Here is a 14,623-nt window from a genome sequence, read left to right as displayed (position 1 = left end):
CTTTCCAGGCTGTGGACAACAATTGAAGTGTTCTGGTCAAATTCCAGCTCCTCCAACGTGCCCGGTAGATCCATATGGATACAGTATAGCTCCTTGTATTCTGTCAGAGTCCTAACTGATGGTGTACTATTTAATGGTAAATATTATAACTGCCATGTTATATCTAGAGGTAGTTATTTTTCATTGTGAAAGTCAAAGATTTAGACCTTCAGGGGCCTTGATTAACAAGATCAGGATGTGCAAGTTTGTGTAATCAACAGATTAACAAGATCAGGATGTGCAAGTTTGTGTAATCAACAGCAAGTGATAAGAAGATTCTGGTTAGCATCACATTGGGTTAGCTTTGATTTGAGAGCCTAAATGACTAACTACTTATACGTAGGTTGACTTTTTTTCTTGAGTCAGTACCAAGGTATAAACTGATTTTTTTATCTCTGCTTTTCACACATCTATAACACAAGTTGAGAACTTCAAGGGAATGTGGAAATTTAAATTGTCTTAAGATCTTTTTGGATGTTAAGCAAATATATATCATTATCTTACCAAGATAATAGGCTAGAAGTATCCAAAGGGATTCTGTGATATAACCATGTTTCTCATTGCAGAATTCTCCTTTCAGGGATATGTGATGATACGTGAGTAGGACTCCTCATGATGTCCATGCTACATATATAAACTAAAAGGAACCTCAAATATCAGAAAATTATTGCTATCTTTCCTGGTTCAGGTTTAGAGCATAGTGACTGCAGTTATGCTGACATTACAGTGTAATCATCCTGAGCTCATACCTTTTTATTATAATAATTTTATTATAAATCGAGCATTTACTCTGAATTAGCAAATTTCTGAACATGAACATGCTTTTCTAGGTTGAAATTTTAAAGCAAAATTGCCAAGTACAGGCTACATGGGAATTCATAAAGTGCATGCATGTACACAGCTTTAATTGCAGAAACTGGAGGCAGTGTCAGAGAGAAAATTGGATTGTTGGTGTTGCTATTATTAGTATTATTTACACTACAGTAGCACATACAACACATGATTAGGGAGTTTGGCTGTGGTGACATGAAGAGATAATTCTTGCCCTTAAGCACTTTTGTTCCATGATAATGATGATATAGGACAGAAAACCAGTGGGTGGGAATTGGGGGAGTGGGGGGAGGTTGGTTATAAAAAGAAGCCTTTGGCACACTGCAGATGATCACCTGGTTAGATGTTACTGTTGACAGCAATTTTTAAACCTCATGACAGAAGGTCTTAATAGGACAGCTGAAAGTAAGTAAGTTGGAATATTTTGATGATTGGAGCCATCCAGAAGAGACATGCAGTGAACAAGTTTTTCTGCCCAAGTGAGCATGCCTTTCCAATGAAGGTACAAGGCAAAAGCTAAGCTAACGTTTGGATTTATCAAAGCAAGGACTTGGAGTGGGTCAGTCACATGATGAGTGAATGTGCTAAACACTGAATTTAAGCACCTTTGGCTTTGAAAGGACTTTCTGAAAGGTGTGTTTTGTCATAGGAAAGCAAAAAATCAATTTCAAAATCGCCAGCATTTTTGCGAAACAGCATTCTTGCTTTCTGACCAACCCCACAACATGCCCAGGTCTGCAGTCATGCAGATACAGTGATCAGGATTAAAAACTCTGGAAGAAAATCACAGGCCTGTACCAATGGAACTAAAGCAGGAATAGTTAAGGATGCTTTTACCTTTGGCACCAGACACAAGAGGAAAACATAATTGCATATACTAATAATATGCTAGTCTGTATATCATCTACAGTCCTTGGGGCTAGCCCTGGACTGAAACCTTATTGAGCCAGGTTGGTACAGCACAGGAGAATGGATGGTCTCTGCGTATGCAGCCTGCATTCAAGACAATTGAGAGGCACAGATGCTGAAATGAGGATCATGAGGAAATGACAACACAGTACTGACCAGCGCAATAATACCCCAAGAGTCAGACTACCTTTAGGGAGTATCATGATATAAATGTGACAATATTAGGAGGCATTGCCATTTTCTGGAGCACTGTGTTCTCAGAGTGTATCAGAATGCATTTTGCAATGTTAAAAGAGAGTCTGGTAGGTTTCCGAAGGTCATTAACCTGTCTGTGAAGGCAAGGCTTGGCTTACTTATTCAGCACAGATTTGCTGAAAGAGTCATAAAGGATCTATGAACAGTTTGGACAGACACTTGTTTTGAATGCTTCAGGCTGTTGTAATATTCAGTATCTGGGTTCAAATCCCAATTACGTTGCTGAAGTCCTCTATTTTTGAGAGAAAGAAATATCCCCTGATCTTACGTGAATTCAGTAGAAGCTTGTAGTTCTGACCAAAATGCCATGAAATCATGTGCCACTGAACAACTCTTCCTCTGAAGCTTTGCAATGCAATACGACTGGGGACTTCCTAGTTCTATCCGTGAACCAGTTGAAGTCAATCAAAACAGAACATGTAGAAAACCCAGTTGTCTGAACTGAAATAGAATAGAGTGTCAAGGCAAGGCAACACAGTTTCTCTTAAGTTTCCAAGACTATAAAAGTAAACACCCATACTCTTAGGTGGTGAAAATATTTGTTGTTTTATGAAGTGGAAGAACAGCAAGGCAGCACACCATGTTTTATACTGTGGGGATGCCTCTAGGCAAATCTAAATAATCATCTTATGTGCTTATTTTGTTTAAGCAGCTTGGTTAGCTATGGCTTTTGGGGACGCACTTAGCCTAATTTGTGCTGCTTTGCATGGCTTTGATCAGCAGTTACTTCTCAGTTTTCTCATCTTGTATGGCATGCCCTTCTCTCTGTGAAGTGGTTTGGCTGATAGAAGGACCTGTGTGTCAATATTTTCCATGCTAAAAACATAACTCAAAAGCAACAACTTAGTGTTAAATATGAAGGGACCAAAGGGTGAATGTTTTCACAGTAATAACTCCCATTGGTTTGTACGGTCTCCATGCATAAGTACTTCAGCTTGAGAAGTGATGTGGAGCTCCAGCACTGGGGAACTTGGCGCATGGGTGATGAATAAAAATTGATAGCCCTTGTTCTTTCTTTCTGGTTCTGGCCAATTCATAGTTTTCATAAGCTATAGTAATTTTGCTTTTCTATCAAATTTGTTATTTCTCCTTTGTTCATTTGTTAATCTGTACCTTGAGAGATTCTTTTCAATAACGCCAGGGCCACAGGTAAACCACAAAGCTCGCCAGGACTTTGTAGCTGTTGCACATAATCGTACTCAAATACTTTAAATCCTTCTCTAGTATAGACACATGGGGAGTGGGAAACATCACTGATGAAGAGGCATTGGGTGGATGAGGAGCGTTGGGAGGACAGCGTGATCAGCCCAGTAGGAGTGCAGTGGGAAGGAGTTATTGCGGTACTGGAGGTGCTGATAGAGTGGGAGCGGCCCAGGGATAGCGAGGGCATGGCATCCTCTGTGTCAGCTGTGCTTTATTTTCCTTGCTCAACTCTTTCAGATTGGTCTTGTCAGGCTTTTGATTAATGTGGCCCTAGGATGGTTAAATTTGTCTGAGTTAAATTTATTAATGTGCGCCTTGTTAATGGGAAGCACAAGCCATGCACACTCACAGGAATTGCACATTCACCGCATACTGAAGGGAAGAAAAATGGGCTGCTGTTTTCCTTCATTATGCCTTGTTTATGTGAGGCTTTGATATTCACTTTAGGCTTCTTTCTCCTTCCTCTCTTTCTATCTCCACTTTATGTGATGGTGGTGTACTGAATAATTTTTATTAAATGCTCAGTTCTGAAACTGATATGAAGAAAGAAAGAAGTGAGCCAGGAACTCTTTGGCTCCCTGTGCTTTGCATCTTGGTCATGCAACAGCACAGTTACAAACAGCAAAACTGCCATTCACACTTGATCAATGTCTGTGGGTGCCTGAAGACTGCAACAGAAAGTGCGAGGCTGGTCAGTGGTCCCTGCCAGGCTTTGCAGCTCTATAGACTTGTAAAAATAGAAATTGGGAGGGTCTCTCTTTTTTTTTTTTTTTGTTGATTTAAACTTGTCCTTCCTGCCATCATAGGAAGACTGAGCATCCAGCAAGGAGGGATGTCTTTGCTACTCATTCTAACTGCAATATCCCCCATAGTCTTGTGATAAAGATAAAGCCATTAGTTTCCCATTCTGACTGTGTGTAGGAAGCACCAATGGTGAGACAAAGGGACTGCTTTTTGTCTCCTCTCTTATCTGTCTTTTTTTCCTCCTCCTTATTCCTTCTCACAAAGAATTGGACTCTGCAGATTTGACCTTCCATATTACGCACAGAGCTTTTCCTCAGAAGACTGTAGCTCTTCTCAGAATTATTTTAAAAAAACCACCTCACCTCACCCCCTAGGAAAAAAAAAAAAAAGAAGAGAGAGTTTTCTGTAAGCTTGCATGTGTGGGGTGAGCCTTCACGCTCCACCTGCCTTGGATATTGAATCATCACATCTGAGCCTTCGAAAAGGAAAGAAGTTGGGGATTGGAGAGGAAAGAATGGTTGGGCAGGCATTTACTCTTGGTGACTTTGTTCCTGGCTATGTTAGGTCTAGCCTTAGACATTGTCTGATGAGAGTTAAAGGGACTTTTAAAGAGAAAGCAATTCCCAATATCTTTCAGACATTCTCAAATGAATGCAGAAACTGTGAGAATAATAAAGCTTCCAATCTCGGTGCTGACTCCCTGCTTGATGAAGTTAATAGGTGCTTGCAGACCTCTGATTTTCTTGGGTTTGCTACACACAGCCCAGTGAAGGCAGTGTTAGCAACATGCATGTGTACTCAGGAATAGTTTGCAAACCCTTAATTCACAGTGTTATGCGTGCAAATGTGCAGTATGTGACTGTGTTCTACTAAACTCCCTGGCACGCAGCTGACTCGACCCTGCAAGCTGGAGGATGCTGTTGTAAGTGGCAGAACAAATGGATAGATTAACTCTTCGAAGAAGCGTAAGTAAAAGATCTGAACACTCATACACAGGCGATGATAAAATTGGCTTCTAGTTAAGAAAGTAGAGGACACTGATACGTTGCTAATGTTAACAGCGTGATGGAATTAAAACCACCAAATGCAAAACGATCAGAGAAGGACAGTTTACACTGTGCTGTTTTGAGCTTGCCATGAGCATTCCTCAGGAGGGGTTTCCTGGCTGTGCACTAAGTTGGGGTGGGTTAGCTCTCGCCTTTAGTTAGAGAAGGGAAAGGGGAGGACACCTCTGAAGCGATGTAGAGTAGGTGCCATTCTGGTGAGTGCTAATACAGAGGAATAACTGAAACAGTCCCAAAGGAATTCCTTAAAGGAATGAAGATTTCGATGGGTCTAGGGTGGTACAACAGTGCACCGCCTCAGCTGACGTCTGCCAGCATTGCTGCGTTCTCAGCTGACATGTGCATCATATGTTGCCATGGGGGTTAATTCTGCATCCACTGAGAACAGTGTCACTGTGCAGAGTGCGGTGGGACAGTGGTTGTTTATGGTATCACAAAGAAAGTAATTGCAAAGCTCTCTTCATGGCTGGTTGTACTGTTGTGATTCCCTTTAATAATACTGATTATGCAGTGTGTTACGAATATTTCCCCCAGTTGACACACCTGATGAGTGTCCTTTTAGCAGTGTGTAGCATTATAGATCTGAATTGTGGGGTTTAAAGTTAAACCTAAATGTCCCAGCTAATTAGCAGGTGAGGGAAATTAAACAAAATATGACACTAGCAAATGAATTTACATCTGTAATAGCTGTCACTTTGAGTTGCTCTCCTGTCATCACATGTCCTCTTTATGTAAGGCTGGGGAAACCATTATGAATATTATCATAAAGAGATAATGACACCTGCTTATCTTAAATGTAGTCTTTTGGGGAGTTGAAACACATTTTCTGCCTGAATCTAAGCATGTTTCTAAAGATAGAAAGAGTAACATTTTTGGGATAGGTATAGCAGGATGCTTGTGCCCTTTGAATCTGCAGATGCTCCTAGAACTAGAATGAGGGATAAAGTGAGACTAACGAGGTGTGTTTACTTGGTCTTATCTTAAGCCTACAGAATCAAAAAGACATAGTTGCTGGGAGAAATATTCTAACATTTCTCAATTTGCTTATATAAGCTATTTAGATGGTTGTTTTGTAACTTTGATCTTTTCTCTAAAGAAACAAGCCTTTTACCTTTAAATACAATTTGCAGCAAAGAGCAATTCCTGAGCAAAGAATAGCAGAGGATGTGAATTCAGAGGCCACTTATGCAGGATACTGGGAAATACACAGTTTAATTAAGCACATTGATTAAATCAATATGATTCAAACAGCTTAGTGCTCCAATCAGCTTAATCTCATTAAATGTAATTCAGGCCTCGATAATTGATTAATAATGCATTATAGTTTATGAATTATTGACTCCAAGTTATTATAACTGTGCCTGCTCCCTGCGTGGCAACCAGTGTTGCATGTTAATTATGAGAGGCTCAAGGCCTTTTCTCTTGAATAACTTTTTCAAAGCTGGAGATGACATATCTCCTAGTGAAACAGGGATCAAATTAGATCAACGCCTTATTGGAGTTAGTCCCCCCCAAAGGAAAATGCACTCTTTAAAGGAAGCTCTCATCTAATAATGTTGAAATAGGGAGGTAGAATGACCTGCTTTGATTGGCAATGATCTTTCAAGCAGCCAGAAGAACTGCCTGTAGCAATTCAGCTGGAGTGCTAACCTGGCATTGTGCTGGTTGGAAACAGTTCACAATAGCAAGCGCATCTGTTGTTCTTCTAGTATCGTTGCGTGCTATACCTCCTCCAGCACACATGCACACAGTATAGCCAATGCTGCCGAACCCTTAGGTCACATTTGTATGCCAAATATAGAGCAATCCAGTTCCCCAAATTTGTCTGGAAGCTGCATAGTTTCTGTGAAAAGGACCAATAGGCTTTTATAACGGCATTTCTGTGCTGCAAGTGTCGTACAAGAAGAAAGAACCGTTGTTACTACTGATGAAAGTCTCAGGAGAGAAACGAAGAACTGAAGAAAGCCTCAGCTCCTCAGGTGGCCCCCTATTAGACTGCATTTCCAAAGAATGTGAACAGAGGTGTTGTCTCAGATAGATTGTTTTTCTAGCTATCTAGGTACTTAACGTGGTCCAAATTGCAGTCTTATGCAGAAAGAGTCCACTATAGCATTTTGTTTTCTTAAAATATTCCATTTACAGAACCTGTTCTGCTTTTTCCTTTCATCTCTTCTCTATCTCTACTCCTTATTTGTGATTATAGTTAAAAGTGAACAGATTTTAGTGTGTGTAGAAATTGAATGAGATGATGATTACAGCAAACTGGGGAGAAAAGCATTTTTTACTTTAGTCTTACACCTCCAATAGTGAATTTTGTATCTGTGTATTCCCTTGAATTGAAGATTTGCTCCTAATTTGCCTGGGTGCCAGGCGGAGGTGCTGGTTCCTCTCTTACTTTGTACCAAACACTTTGTTTTTGGTGACAGGAAGAGTCAGCTGTTGAGTAAACCATGATCCTGTTTTAATGCAGTAGTGAAGAAAGGCTGAATAAAATTGTCATGTATTCTACAGTGCTAAATAATTACAGAATTGAGAATATGATTTTTTTTTTTCCTGCTTGAATAGGCAGTTTATCGAGCATCTGAAGCCAAAGCAATCATCTCCAGATATGCAACACTGATGGTGTGCGCTCTAAATTTCTCAAGATTGTCTTGCAATTTCAAACATCTCTTCTCTCTTTTCTTTCTGATATCCCGGTCACAACAATGTGGCAGCCCATTGCAAAAAGAGCAGATAAATTCCTGCAACATTATGTTCCTGTTGGAGTATCCAGTCTGCTGCCATAAAGGTGGATGAAATTTGTGAGATAGACACATGGCTGTCTGGAGACCAAGGCCAATATTTTCTATGATGTATCAACTGCTCTTTGAATCCCAGAATTTGGTGGAACTGACGCAGCCAGCACAGCTTTGACACTACGGTCAGGCTTCTGTGAGTTTGGCAAAATGCATATTAATATATATTGAATCAAATTAGTCAAGACAACAAACAATGCACAGAGAACACTGAACAAGGGTGCTAAAAATGCCTTCAAGCATAGGCAACCACAGTGTTTTTTGCAAAGAGAAAAAAAAAATGTTAGGGTAATCTCTCTTTCTCTCCCACCCTTTGCCTTATACAGCATCCTAGCAGAACTGCCATCTGAAGCGAGATAATTTGTACTGCAGTGGCTGCTCTTCATTTATTCATAGTTTTCTGCATTTTTTCTTTTTAAATAACCTTCCTTCTGAAATTTGGAGATTTGTTCTAAGCCCTCCTCTTCTTAGGGGATAGTGCTGCAGAATTTTCTGCTGTTTCTCTGGCGCTTGTTCTGTTACCTTTCTTCTTTGAATTACAACAGCCTCATCTTCATCCCAAAAGACTTGTAACTTTTGCATATCCTTTCCAGAGAATAAATGTTCTGATTAACACCAGCACTTTCTGGAACATAAGTTAGCAATGTCTTCTTGGTTGGTATGGACTTGGGCTAGAATATCAGTAGTGCTTAGCACTGGTTACGCTTCAGTCTTCCAGAATATCAGAGCCTTTTCTGATATGCTAATGAATTAAACATCTTGAAAATCTAAACCAGCACATATCTTAGTCATAATTATTTTCATTTGTGTTTGGTTTGTCAAGTGCCTCAGAAGTGCCTTCTCACAGGAGCATGGTACTACTTGTATTTTTTTATAAGGCACTGAAAATTGTGAATGAAACTGAAAAAGGTTTGGTTGTAAGTATTTCTTATATTGCTTCGGAAATTTATAGCCAGCTGCTTGGAACACACCTGTCTCAGAGCACCCCAGTGCCCCAGCTTTATTGCAGCGGAGCTACAAGCTTCTGTAGGTTGATAGGTTGCCCAAATTCTTGCCTTAACAGAGGGGGAAAAAAAATTCATCTTCTCTCCCTTGGGTGAAAACACTTCGGGAAAAACCTGCAGATGCTGTGCTTCCAATGGCCGATCTGTGTATCTGGTAGAGGTATTGAAATATAGCCCAGCGGAGCCCCCAGGAAGCTTTTACTCCCTCAAATAGTGAACAAGCATTGAACTGCTACTGGGTTTCTGTTATCAGCTTCAAATCATGGCATGAAAAAAACCCCCGTATTTCAGTGAGCTGCACGTTTCCTGTGCCTGGCCATAAATTCCAGTCACACACGGTCCCATGGGGCATGTGCTAAAAGGTCAATGTGGTATTGTATAAATTAGCCAGAGAAGCATTTGAATTGAGTTAAATCTGTTCTCAATGTGACAGAGATGGGCTCTGTGAGGGAGGACATAATTCTAGGGTCAGATTGACTGCGGAGACTGAATATTGTTACGAGCAATATGCTTACTAAGGGGTGAAGAGTTAATGCTTGTGCCTCAAGGTAAAGGCAGAGGTCAGGAAGGGGTTTCTTCCAGCTGGTCACAATATTGCCCAATTGGTCATGTGTCTTACTGCACAGGTTATTGTTTTTCACAAATTACAAGGTCTGGAGCACCTGCTGTGCAGGGTATAAATGGGTTGGCCTGAAGGTAGTTGGGTTTGCCCCTCAACACCTGTGTTAAATCAGTTGCTTCTGGTTGGTAGAGCTGAAGTTGTGGATGGTGTGGCAGTCTGTGGATCACCCTTGCTCCTTGAATAAAAGGCTAGTAAGAAGGTCCCCATGGCCCCTGGGTTAGAAAACTGCTGTAAGGTAAGAAATTGAAGTTTTGTAACAGTAGATTGTTGCTTATGTGTGATTTCTGTGCCCCCCTTCCCCCTCTTAAATTTTTCCTGTCTTCTTTGCTCTATCTGCTCTCTGTAAGGCAATTAAGAAGTACTCTTTTAAAAAGAGGAGAGGACCTGCTGGGCTGTCCCAGTGACCAGTTGTTGTCCTTTCTGTTTGGTTGTACCTCCTCACTAATGACTACTAGGCAAGCTGTGGTCAGGGAGCAAGGGGCAGGACAGCTGGCAGATTACTTTTCACAAGTAAATGTGAAAGTAATCCATAGCTGGAAAGCTCACTGAGCGTAGCGTGTGTACCAGCTGCTGTCAGACCCAAACAGTTACACTTGTTATCGTAAAGAGCAGTTTTTTTGTCTCCCGTTCAACATTTTTTCCTTTTTGGAACAGAAAGACTGTGCTGATACGCAGATTGAACTAGATGCACGTTGATTTCTGGTGCCTGATGATCTCATGGGAACAAACTATTTTTTGACTTATACTGGATAGCAAGATTGGGCAGAGTGGGCAAAAAGTGGGCTCTGCCACTCTTCTAGCAAACCATTACTTTTAGTTTGGGAACTCAACTTGGGGATAGTTTAGGGGAAGATGGTCAAGTCTTGTACAGATTGTGTTAAAGAATTGCTAGGCTGTGACAGAAACCAGACTGCATCCTGCTAACAGGAAAGCCTGCTACTCTTAGGTGTCTTTTCATGATCTTGTGAATCTTGTGTTTCTCGCTCTAACAGTAGGCTTCTGCCATGCACAGGCAAATACTTCCTCAATACACAGAACTAACAGACTGTTGGGAAACAGTGTGCATGGCGTTATAATTCATGTTGTTTTCACCTTTATCCTTCTAAACTGGGAAGTTTCTCAGTGCTTTTAAATCTTGGCTGACTGGTTTGGAGAGACTGTCTATTGTGGCTCACTTTAAAACAGAAAAGTCATTCACCTGATATCTCAAGGCTTTGAAAACTTTCTGGAAAACAATGTTCTAATTTCTGGATTTAATGTTCCAAGCTACATGTGTTTGTCTGATAAAGGCTGACCTAGCTAGTCATGTATTACGAATGATCAGAGTTGTTTGGATTGCATGGAACAGCTTTACTGCACGTTTGCCAGAGCTGCAAGCAGATAGTTTGTTCAGCTACTCTGCCCACATCCATGCGAGTGGGTCCACGCTCTTGTGAAACGTAGCAAACGATATTTCTCTGTTCTCATCCTAATATTGATCTACCTGAGAGCATTAGTGAGTGACGAGCCATTTTTGCAATGCACTGTGTGCATTTGTTTTTCTCTTAGTTTTGCATCTGTAATTCTGAACACCTGCTATTTCTAATCCCCACCTGTAAGTTGGTTTTGCTGGGAAGGTCTATGCAGATTTCTGCCTGACTTGTTTAACTGAATCTAATTTCTCTAATAGGAGAACAGGATCCATTGCTGTGTGACTGATGCAGCCAATCTTATACACGTAAAATAAGTACAGCAATATATTGAAACTAGTAGTTTGCAGACATCACAGGCTGACACTTCTTGTGGCTTATAACTGACAGATTCTAGAAACAAGTATTTGTGATTAATGGGCTGCAATTATACAGCAATACTAAAATGAAGTAGGACTAAAAATATGCCATAATGATTTTTAAAATGCTGTTCTGTTAATGAGAGGATTTGTCCATCTCTACATCAAAGAGAAACTTGTTAGCTCTCTGAGCTTGCCCACCTGTTTCTAATGCAGAAATAGAAATTGCTAATAAACAAGTGGAGACAGCTGCTATGTTCAAACTGCAAATGAGCTGATAAGATCAACTAGTTGACTAGTTGGTAGATACTGCAAAGTGCACCAGTGTTCGCAGGGAGATAAACTTGGACTTCTGTATCATTTCGGGGCATTTATTATGTGGCTGTTGGATATCAGTTTCTAGCTGACAGAAGAATAGGTGCATCGGGTCTCTCATTCTAGGGCTTTTTGGGTTTTCTCTGATTTCCCCTGCTTTGTTTTGCTATATGATTTCGCAGAATTAGGTAGCAGAAGGAACAGTACTTGTCAGTGTACCTCTTCTGGCCTTCTGAATAGAAGGGTGGGGGGAAAGTTGTATTTTGAAGTCACAAGATATCCATTATATCTGTACACAGGCCTCCTAATGAATTGCTTTGCTAGTTTTGTCAGGACAGTTTTTCTTAAGGCATGTGGCATATTAGAGAAGTTCCATGCCTTTTCTCCTCGCTCCATCTTAACTTTATGTTAATGAACTTTGCATAATCGAATCAGGCCCCAGAACCAACAGGACTTGTTCCAGATCTTAACTCTGTTTCCCAAAGAAGGCATTTTTTCAGTAACACTCAGAAAATGATATCTATCAAATCACCAGCGCATTTAGAATTTAATTTGCTCTATCAATTGCAATTGTCGTGCTACTTAGCTGTGGGGGAAAAAAAAAAATGTAATTTTCCCTGCCACTTTGTAATTCTTTTTACAAGATTTTTCTCTTCTTTCTTCATTGAATTTGTTTAACGAACTGTTTTGAAGATTTTCTGGCTTAGCCTGGGTGCTGCTTCTGTGTCTTTGAAATAGATGAGGTTAAATAAAATAGGCTGAAATTTTTATTAAAACACGATGGGGGGCAGAGGTGATAAGTATGAGTGAATGAAGAAGAATGGGGCTGGAGGTATGTCTTGACCCACAGATAAGGAAGGACTTGTGGATGACTCGGGGAAAACATTAAAAAGCAATATGGAGTTTTCTTTTGAGTCTCCCAAAAGTTCTAGACTTCTCTCTTTTTTTATTTTTCAAAAAAACGACAACATTCCATCTCCTTTCCTCATTCTTCCCTTACTGCTTTCATATCATGTTTCACTTTCTCCCTGAGTCTGAAAGCATGATGTAATAGTGATGGACACAGGAATATCATAGCACTCTGCAAATGCATGTGTATGTGCTAATTTTAGGAAAGTTGGGTGAGTTTCGGAATGAAAATGATAGCTGTGTTGTAGCATCATGGTATAGGACAATTAACATAACCGAGAGCTCTGCTGATGACATTTAAGTGCAGGATTCAATTCATTTTCATGGCTAATGAAAAGATGAGGAAGTGCTTTGAAGACATGGATTGTGTAGAAATTCACTTCTCGGGTCAATGTGGATGGCACAGGATACTTCATGACTGGGACTTGGGAAACAGATGTTGAGCTTCTAACTGTGACTGATTTGTATTTTGTGCTTGGGCAACTTGATTTTTCTGTAAACCCCTGCTTTCCTAACTTGGAACGTGCTTGAAACATGTAATCTTCAGTCTGTGAGGTATTTCAAGAGAAGATGAGTGAGATGGAATTTATTATTGTTGGCATCAGAGTAGTTTTGACAGGTCTCCCAAAGGATGTTTAGGTCCCATGGTGAGCACCTAAGAGAAGACTGTAACTAGTGATTGAAGTGGAGATGAAGAAAAGAGGTGGATAGGATAGCAAGAAGAAGAAAAGCAAGATAGAAGAAAAGAGATGGATAGGAGGGCAGGAAGTCCTTAAATTCCTTGTGGGTCAGGTTGTACCTGCCGGAAATACAAATGCGGGGGGGGCTTTTGTTGTAAAAATGAGGCTGCAGTGGGTAACACAGCAGAAACTATCTGTGACTTGATTTTTTTCCTTTGTGCTCGGTGTGCTGGAGGAATTTCTGAAAAATGATGTTGTCTTATTTTTTGTAGTGCTCCCTACTCCTGTAGCCTGGCGTAAAAGGTGCAGCCAGAGCCAAGGCCATTTCTTCCCCTTCCTGACCGGCAGTGGACAGGGTAGGCTCTAACAAGATTAGTGTCTCAGCTGCTTTGTCACTTCATAGTGTTGCAGGTCACCTAACACATCTTGGGAATTTGTATTGCGGCAGAGTAGGAAAGTGCATTTAGTAGAGCAGGCATTGAAGGCTGTTCTTGAAACACAGTCCTGTAAATCCTGGCCTCTGGCAGCCCAAGCTGTTTAGTTATGTTTTATGAATCAGGTCATATCGTGTCTGTTGCAGCTTCCAATTGCTAAACTCCTTCTGTGACAGTTTTGTCAAGCATTTTGAAAGGGCACAAAAACAACAGCTAGAGGGTCACCATGAAGCACAATTCTACACACGGGAATTGTTCTTCACAAAGAGCAACTGGCCAGAGGCGAAAGAATAAGCAAGAGGCAGATGAAGGACTCTGGGGTCTCAGTGGCTGTGGTGCCCCCACTATCCCTATTGTCCCTGTGTTTAGCACTTACTAACTGCGAATGAGCAATAAAAGTGTACTTATAGTCCCTGTGCTGACATAGGTGATGGACCTGCAAGCTATGCAGAATGTCTGTAGACAGACTTGAAACCATGCTTCTGCTCATAAGTGATGACTTGCTGCTTAATTTCATACCTTATGTCATACCCTTTTAATCAGAACAGTCCCAGGACCCACCTTCTAGCTTGTCAAAGGTCTTTCCCACCATTTAGGATATCCTTGCAATGCAGATACCATGACCTGATTTGTCAGCCTATCAAGATGTGACTTGAAATTAGGTTCAGCCCAGATAAAATAATTGCTGTTTGCACAAAGGGTAGTGCTGGTGAGATGCTCCCCGTGAGGCCATCTAACCTGCCTCAAATGTAATTTAATAGACAGGAATCAAATAGAATAAATCAAATTAAAGCATGCAGTTAATGCATGCAAACTCTAAAATTAATTTGGATTACAAACAGGCAATGAGACTGAATAGTTGGTTTCTTCATCCATGAAGGAAGCACACTAAATAATACAGAAAACAAAAATCATTTAAGGAGATCTTTTGATTTTGAGAGTTGATGAGGTTGTTAGATGGCAGGTGAAGGTTATTTTTTGATGTAAGGTGTTTTTCATTACCTGTATATGCTTGCAGTTAGAAAATACCAGTTAGAAGTCTCTTCATATT

At 40.6% G+C, this 14,623-nt stretch overlaps 1 protein-coding gene across 1 annotated transcript in view; it reads left to right on the top strand.

Moving 5' to 3' along the window:
* The window catches only part of AGBL1 (ATP/GTP binding protein-like 1), a 231,620-nt gene that overhangs the window by 31,395 nt on the left and 185,602 nt on the right, over positions 1-14,623 (top strand). The window lies entirely within an intron of this gene.

The sequence above is a fragment of the Fulmarus glacialis genome, unplaced genomic scaffold (genome assembly GCF_000690835.1).
Source record: "Fulmarus glacialis isolate BGI_N327 unplaced genomic scaffold, ASM69083v1 scaffold2603, whole genome shotgun sequence".
Lineage (NCBI taxonomy): Eukaryota > Metazoa > Chordata > Aves > Procellariiformes > Procellariidae > Fulmarus > Fulmarus glacialis.
This window is presented reverse-complemented; position numbering and strand designations above follow the sequence as displayed.